Below are 8,838 nucleotides of genomic sequence, written 5' to 3'. Positions count from 1 at the left end.
TTCAAGGAACACTATTCATAGGACCCAACCACATCAGCCACACCATCAGGGGCTCGTTCACCTGCACATCTACCAATGTGATATATGCCATCATGTGCCAGCAACGACCCTCTGCCATGTACATTGGCCAAACCGGACAGTCTCTATGCAAAAGAATAAATGGACACAAATCAGACATCAAGAATTGTAACATTCAGAAACCAGTAAGAGAGCACTTCAATCTCCCTGGACACTCAATGACAGACTTAAAAGTCACCATTCTTCGACAAAAAAAGGTCAAAAACAGACTTCAACAAAAAACTGCAGAACTGGAATTCATTTGCAAACTTGACACCATCAAATTAGGCCTGAATAAAGATTGGGAGCAGCTGGGTCACCACAAAAAATTGTTGATACTCACACCTTCTTGTCAACTGCTGGGAATGGGCCACATCCACTTTGATTGAATTGGCCTCGTTAGCACTACAAAAGGTAATTTTCCCTCTGTTGATATTCACCCCTTCATGTCAACTGTTGGGAATGGGCCACATCCATCCTAACTGAACTGGCTTCATTAGCACTGACCCCGCCCCCCAATTGGTAAGGCAACTCCCATCTTTTCATGTGCTGTTTATTTATACCTGCTTACTATATTTTCCACTCCATGCATCTGATGAAGTGGGTTATATCCCATGAAAGCTTATGTCCAAATAAATTTGATAGTCTCTAAAGTGCCACAAGGACTCCTCGTTGGTTTTTTCTTGTGGGAAAGGCACTGAACTGAAATTCAGGAAATCTGAGCTCAGTGCCCAGCAGCCATAGACTCTCTGTCTCACCTTGGGCAAGTCATGTAACCTCTCTCTGCTTTAATTCCCCATCTGTAAAAATAATACTTCTTTCCCCCCCCCCTTCTTTTTTTGGTCTTTTAGACTTTAAGCTCTTTGGGGCAAGGATTTTCTTTTACTGTATACAGCATTTGTCATTAAGGATCCCTGATCTTGGTTGGGGCCTGTAGATGTAGTGCACATTAAATGTAATAATAATAATAATAAGTGAAGACATTTCTACCTTTATTGGTTATTGTAAGCAAAGAGATTTTACAGTTAACAGCTGATAATGAGTATCCCCAGTCCCAGCCTATGGACTATGTATGCAGGTCAGATAAGATGATAACCTTGGTCCTTTCTGGCCTTAGAATCTGAGACTCTATGAACTTATGATCACACACTCCTCACGGAGCAATTGATCAATCATATCCTCTGGCTCTTTATTTCTGGGGTGTAGGTGGGTGGTATGAATTTATTGCTCATCATAGGAACAGGCTAGTATGGCTAAACAGAGCCAGTCATAATGCAATATGGAAGCGCTCAAATTTAGCTCTGCTAATATGCCTCAGTTCTGCCCTCCAACCCCCCTTATTATATAGAGATCCCCTCTTTAATACTTTCTTTGATAGAGACCATCAAAACATAGGTAAGTTAATTAGTTTCCATCTAAAATACCATTACATTAATGGAACATCACTTCTTTAGAATGCTCATCATCTCTGGCTCCCAGGGGGAAATTATCACACTTTTGCAGTTATTGTCTCTATAGTTGGCAAATACTATATCATCTACAATAATATTTGTGTTATAATCTCTGTTGCTGCAGCTTCAGTTTCATTTGTCTGTGAAAACTTAGCTTCAGTTTTCAACTTTAAATCAACTCTGATCTTTCTCAAAATAAGAAATAAAATATTGAAAGTTTATAAATTACAAGCGTTGACCAAAATGGCAAGTGATGGGAGACCATGGATAAACTTTGAACTCACAGTCAGAAATATAAGTTCCTGTTAACAAAACATCTTTCTTCTCCTTTATTCTTTCCCTGACCTTGTGTATCAGAAAGAAAATCAATTTCACTGAAACAATTGAAAGGGAAAACAGAAATACAGACTATTTTCAACAATGTCTGGTATATTGTTGTGGGTTGCCAGTTGTATTTGAGAAAAAAGACTTAAAAATGTAGGTAGAAGACAGATCTGAATTCTGTATTTAACACGTATTCTTTTAAAGTTGAATAGTTTGTGGTTTAGAAGATTGTAAAATATTATAAATATTTTTCTGGTTGAGTGTTGGGCCAGATGAGGTAACTTCATGTCTTAATCAGGTCTCATAAAACTGTTTTGATGTGTGGCAATATTAAATGTCAATTACTCTTGCTAGCATTTACCCATATGTAGGAATGCATTATTAGAATTACTGTGTTTAGAGAATTTCGTTTGATAAAAATGTCAGCAGATTTTTGCAAACTTCTATCTTGTAATCTTGGTCTTTTGTTGCAATTATTCCCAGACCTTATTGCGGTTTCCTGCACAAAATTACATCCTGAAGCATACCAGTCCAGCATTTACTACAGACACAGGACAATAAAAAGTCAACAGCAGGAGACAATATGTTTTATATGTCCAGTTAACTTTACATAGAGCTGGAAAATGTTGGCAAGTGGCACTTAATTATGGTACCCCTGTTTTTTTAAAACATATCTCAAAGAACACAAAGACACAAAGCATTTATTTTCTGTAGTTACTTTAAAGACTGATTTTCAGGGTTTGTTTCTTAGGTTACAGTTTCAGGATGTTGTTCACATTTCACTAATACAATTATTCTTCCTTGTTCATACTCATTGTTTACTTTAAATCATTTCCAATTATTAATTGGATAGAAAGTGCTTTCATTTGAGACATAAAAATATTATAATTCCAGACAGATGTAATTCCAGTTTATTTACCATGTTGGTTTTGGGTTTGTAAGTTTTAAACAACACCAAAGTTGAAGAGTTTCCTGCTAGACTGCAGAATATCTAGTTCTGGAATGTAAAAACAGTGATGGAAAGGAGCCTTATAAACATGAAAGACAGGCTACAGGGATGTTAACAGTAGGACATTTCTGCTAATGGCACACTGGCACAAACTCCTGTTGTGAAACATTTCTGGAAATAATGCACTAAAAGCATCATAAAGAGTCATGATTCAAAATGGAACTCAGATGCAATTGACCTTGGTGATATCCCAGGACTGCCACCTGCCTCTTTGTTGATCAAATCCTTCTATTTTCTACTTTTTCTCTCCTGATTTATCCCCCCAACCCAGTATTTTTCTGGCAGAAACCGAAACCCATTTCTTCATGTGCCAGAAAAATGTTCCAAGAGGAAATAAAACATCAGCTTAGCACAGGTGATCATGTCTCCTTCTAGTAGCTGGACCCTGCAAAGACTAAAAGCCTGCTACTTATCAGTAGATACTACATTAGCTCATGTGGTAGGGTCATATACTGACGTTCCTGGACTTAGTCCCTACTGACGATCATATTGTCTGTGTGTGTTATATTAGCACCTTTTGTGGGTTGTAAATGTTTTATATATATTTTCTAGCTCACATATGCACATAGAGTAGATCCTCTTAAGCAGTAATTTGACTGGCAGTCTGAAATATGAGTCTATTCTAGGACCTGATCCAAAACCAGTTGAAGCCAAATGAAAGACTGCCACCGATGTCAATAAATATTTTATTCCCCGCCAAAGATAAAAATGGTAAAAAGATAATCTTACAATATCATTTTCCTCACTGAATCAAAAAATTACATCGCTAATTAATACCTCCTACACCAAATAATATTTTGTATGAACACCACCAAGTATCATCTACATTATATCATAGGATGACATTAGTTGACATTTTATTAGAAAAGCAAATCCAAAATGTGCTAATCCCATGTGGATTATATAAAAGTTAATACTTTTTCACTTTCAGATGTATCAAATTATTCACTTTACATTTAGTGAATACTATAAACAGCATTACAAGTGCAATGTTACTGCATCATATATTTGTGTTGCTGCTGTGGGAGGAATCTGTTATTAAATTATTATTACATTAAATACTGTTAACTTTTAAGTCACAGTTGGAGGAAGAATCCAAATACAATGTACTAATGGCTTTTGCTTAGCAACCCAATTCAGAACTCTAAAAACAAACTTTCATTCATAGTTTTATGCAATTGACACTGTTTTTGTTTTGCCAGCTTGGTTTCAAGATAACTGAAAACTATATTTGTGAGATTACACACACTTTGGAAAGTCACCCATTTGGACCATTTAATTAATACTTAATTTTATTTTTACTAATAGAATAAAAATTATTTTAAATATATTGCATTTTTAAAGACAGAGAATCTGTATACAGTGTGCCAGATCCTCAGCTGGTGTAGATCAGACATCTGTACACTTCAGTGATACATATTCTGATCTACACCAGCTGAGGATATGACTTCTCAGTCTATACTAATGTATTCAAGAAATAACAACAACAGCAACAATGAAGAAAAGTAAAGTCTCTATAGTGAGAGTGTGTGCGCGCACACATGTATTTCCTGCAGCAAAGGACAAAATGGCTGCTATCTTTCCACACAGAAAATATTCCTAGACAATGCACAAAAGGTGTATTGCAATAGGGTGCAATACACAAAAAATAAAAAACATCACAACTTTATAACTACATTCATTGTTCAAATTTAGGGGTTTTTACAAAAATTAAAAAGGAGTCTGTGTTAAATAATCTTGCATTTTTTTAAACTATGGGGAGAAGAAAGGAATTCTGTCCTGACTTACACTGCTAGCAGGTCCCTGAAGTGGGTTTGCAGTCATAGCAGAATATGGCTCTGGGAGAACAAAACCTAGCTTTCACATTCTAAGTTTCTTTCATAATAAAACAAATTCTTATGCTATGGGGTATTCACTGCCTTCATACAATTAGCAATATACTCTGAGTCAGGTACTTTACAGAGAATTTGTGGTTAGGCTGGCAGACTAGGAACTGAATCTTCCTTTGTTTTCTAAAAGTTATTAGATTGGCATACATTAAAAATTATTTTTTCTAACTTTGCCTAGAATGATTAATGTCTTCACAATAGTTTTATTCTTTTCTTTAGCCTGAAAAACCATGATGGCACAACCAAGTAGCTGAATTTCACAGGGAAAGTAGGATATAAATATTGATTCTCCCCATGTGGGGTGACATTTGTCAGTCTGTAGTCTTCAGAATCAAACAGCACTCATGATCTTTGGATGACTAATCTATTCCAGTAGGAGAATTACATTACAATGGTACAGTTTCATTTTACTTAGGTAACAATGGATAATCTGACAAAGAGCAAGGATATAAATCATTATAATCTGCTTTGACCCTTGAACATGATGCTATCTCATTCAGAAGATATATTTTCATGTTCCACTTCCTTTCCAGAGAATGTATATTATTTTTTCTACATGTAAAGTAATTAGAAATGGTCTTAGATATGAAACTTTTCATCTATCTGATTTTTTTTTCTTAACATAAGTGTTAGATTGTACAGGTAATTTACTAATCTTATAACTATAAAAATACTAAAATCACAGATAGGCTATATGTTGCACTCCTTTGGACAAATGTCACTGCTGTATAACCATACAAAAACAAAAAAAGCATTAAAATAATGGCAAGGCTATGGCACAACCAAAGAAAGTTAAAGATACATTAGTGATACTCCAGTTACAACGTGTTCTGTTGTGCCAGATATTGCAACCACGTACAGATTCCTCTTCTGGACTGATGTTGGTGAGGCTCCCAGGAGCATTGTGTCTTGCATCTAACTGAATTTAACACTCCATCTAACTGAATAGGGCAGTGCATACCTCTCACAGTTATTGTTTCACACTGTCTGCAAACTCAGGCAGATAGTGCTCTAACAGTTTTGCTCAGTTCATGTGTTCAAGGTTTCTGTCACATCCATGAGGACTACAGACTTACTGGGCTTTTTAATGAAACCGAAATTCTGATGTCATTAGATGAATCTATGAGATGAGGCTCCAGGCACAGGCCTATACTACCTATGTCTCTGACTGGTTTTGAGGACAATGGAGAACTAGATCCAGAATTTATATTTTTGAACATATTTTTAAAAAATGATTCTGAAAGTCCCTATTTAGCTCCCTAAATATGTACCTGATTTTCAAAAGTGCTAAGCACTCAGCCATTCCCAATCATTTCACTGTGAGCTTCAATTTTCAAAATCAGAGCACAAACAGGAAACAGTTAATGGGAAAATAAGGATGAAAAATCTTTCCCCTTTCTACATTTTGTGTGTGATATTTTTCACAGATCATATATAGGCTTTATCTGCAAACATTTACAAGGTTTAGCCGCGCATGAACACAGAAGGACATGGAAGTTCAAAGGAAACCATTATAAATTGCCTTCAAAGTGCCATGGTGACCTTTCAGCAGGAGTTTGTGGACATCCAGCTGCTTCTAACAAGATTCCTATTGTGAAATGCTAAGACCCTGATCCTACAACTACTTATGCACACATTTAACTTTATGCACGTGAGTAGACATGTGGAGTTCAATGAAACCTAAAGCTATGTCTGTGTGAGTACTCACAGGATCAGGGCAGAAATCAATACTCTTCAATATCCCAAATCAGTTTTTTTATACTGAAAGTAGCTGCTAGGCCTGAAACTTACTACTGAAAGGAGAGTCCAGCATCTGGGAGGAGATCGGGTGAGTCAGAAAGGGTCCATATAGTTCAGGGCAGATTAGACAAAGAAGGGTGTTAGAAAAATGAATCAATATATTCAAAAATACTAGAGAAAACTTTTTCTGTTATTCTTCTACTAGTAACTATTTTTCTTAGCGGAGGGATACATTATATGAAAACCCAGAAAAATGTTTTACATTTTTTAAAAGAAATGTATTATTGGTGTTGGTCCTGCCTTGGGCAGGAAGTTGGACTAGATGACCTCCTGAGGTCTCTTCCAACCCTAATCTCCAATGATTCTATGATTATTAGCAAGCCATGCTCTAGGCGTGCAATAGCATGCTGTTAGTACACTTCTAGAATGGGTGAAGGCTTAAGGATCCCCAGGTCTAGAAGCTGGGTCTGCTGGTCCCTGAGCAACTGCTGCATCCACGTCAGCACCCAACAGCTCTGGCAAAGTGCTGATAGGATCCAAGCCTTGTAGGCCCAAACTCAGCAGGCTGTGCTGCTCACAGAGGGCCTGATTGGCATTTCTTCTGGAATCCCTGATTGAGTTACACTACTGAAACCTGGAGGGGACATGAAGAAGTTGTCTGTGGCAACTAGGTGGATCCTTAGCTGGCTGCTATGACAGACCTTGCTCCTGCCCCAGCTCCATTCTGGCTCCTGATTCCCAACTATGCCTTCAGACTCTGGCTTTGGATTTTGACTCCCAGCTCCAACTCTTGACCTTCTGACTATGACTTCAGCTTAGGCTTTGGCATCTGACTCCAGCTCTGACCCTTTGGTCTGCTTCTGGCTACACCCACTATGCATGACTGCCCATGCACTAGCCATTACAGAAGGCATTCTACCATTGAGCTAAAGCCTCCAGAACACCCAAGGAGCATACTAGGAGTTTGTTAATACACACCCTTGTTGTGGCTTATTATTTTATGTGTCAGTGCAACTTCCACATGTTGCAGTTTTAAAACTGTCTAACATTTTTGGTTGAACAAGCTGTAGCTAAGCATGTGCAGGAGCTAGTTTTCCAACATGATCCGCCCAGTTACTTTGATGTTTACTTCCCAAAGTAGCCAAAAGTACTAGTCCACATCTACCACATTATGTACAGGGGGAAGCGCTGCAAAATTTCACTTTGAAAAACAAAGTAATGTTTGAGTTATAGAAGTGTGGAGGAACATCTGAAAGCACTAACTTCCCTTTTATTTCTTTTTTTGTACTCCTAAATTTAAAAAAAGAGCTAAATGAGTTTCTCTTGTCAAATACTATGAAAACAAATGTGCTGCTTGTTTGAATGCTTGTGGACTGTCAGCTTGGGACCACATTTTTACAACTGCGTTATAATTCCCTGAAAGTAGGGGTTTATAGTGGAAACAATGACACAATATTAACTATAGACAAACTCCAAAACTGAAGAAAAAAAGCATTTCATGCTTGACAAATACTTCAGACCACTTCAGCTCCTTATGTCTAAAATAAGGCCATTAAGTTTGAAGGACAAGTGAAGACCACCCACGCCTGAAAACCAAAATCTGTTTTGAATTACACCAGGGTGAATCAAGGGTATTCCCCCATTAACTTCACTTAAAATACTTCCATCCCCAATTATTGACATAGTTAGTCAGCTAGTTTTGTCTAGGCAGCATGATAGAAGTGAGTCTTCAAGGGAGGATTCAAATATAGTAGCATGACAGACTAGCTCAGGAAGGTCATTCCATAAGTGGGGGAAACAAGAAAGCAAGCACAGGAGAAGTTATAAGTTAGGATAAACTGTGTTGAGGCTGGAACTAATGGTGGGACAGAGAAGGCTATTAGTCAATCTTAGCAAGGAATTTGTTCCTCTGCAAATAGTACAAAGTATGAAAAGTCATTAGGAGTTGGATTTTTTTTAAATTTAATCTAAACCAGTTTTCAATTATTCAAGTATTTTTTTAAAAAATAGACTAAAACCAGGGTTTGTGTGTTTCTTTGTTCCATTAGATCACTAAAAGTATTGATTGGATTTTCTTCACATTGCAACATTTTTTCCCTGAAAGAAATTGTATAAAATTACTGAATAGTAGGTTTGAAGGAAAGTTCCATCCCACTTGTGGGGCATATCCTCAGCTGGTGTAAATTATTATGGAGCTATGACAACTTGCACCAGCTAAGAATCTGCCCTCAGAACTTCAGCTTCACAGGTGCAATAGTACAATTTTTGAAAAGATCAGGGCTGATCCTGCTTCCACAGAAGTCAATGGGAGTTTTCCAATGACTTTAATAGGAAGCAGGACAGAACTTATCTTATTTGTCTTAGACTC

The sequence above is a fragment of the Lepidochelys kempii genome, chromosome 5, assembly GCF_965140265.1.
Source record: "Lepidochelys kempii isolate rLepKem1 chromosome 5, rLepKem1.hap2, whole genome shotgun sequence".
Taxonomy (NCBI): Eukaryota; Metazoa; Chordata; order Testudines; family Cheloniidae; genus Lepidochelys; species Lepidochelys kempii.
The sequence above is the reverse complement of the archived record's forward strand: the minus strand, read 5'-3'. Positions refer to the sequence as shown.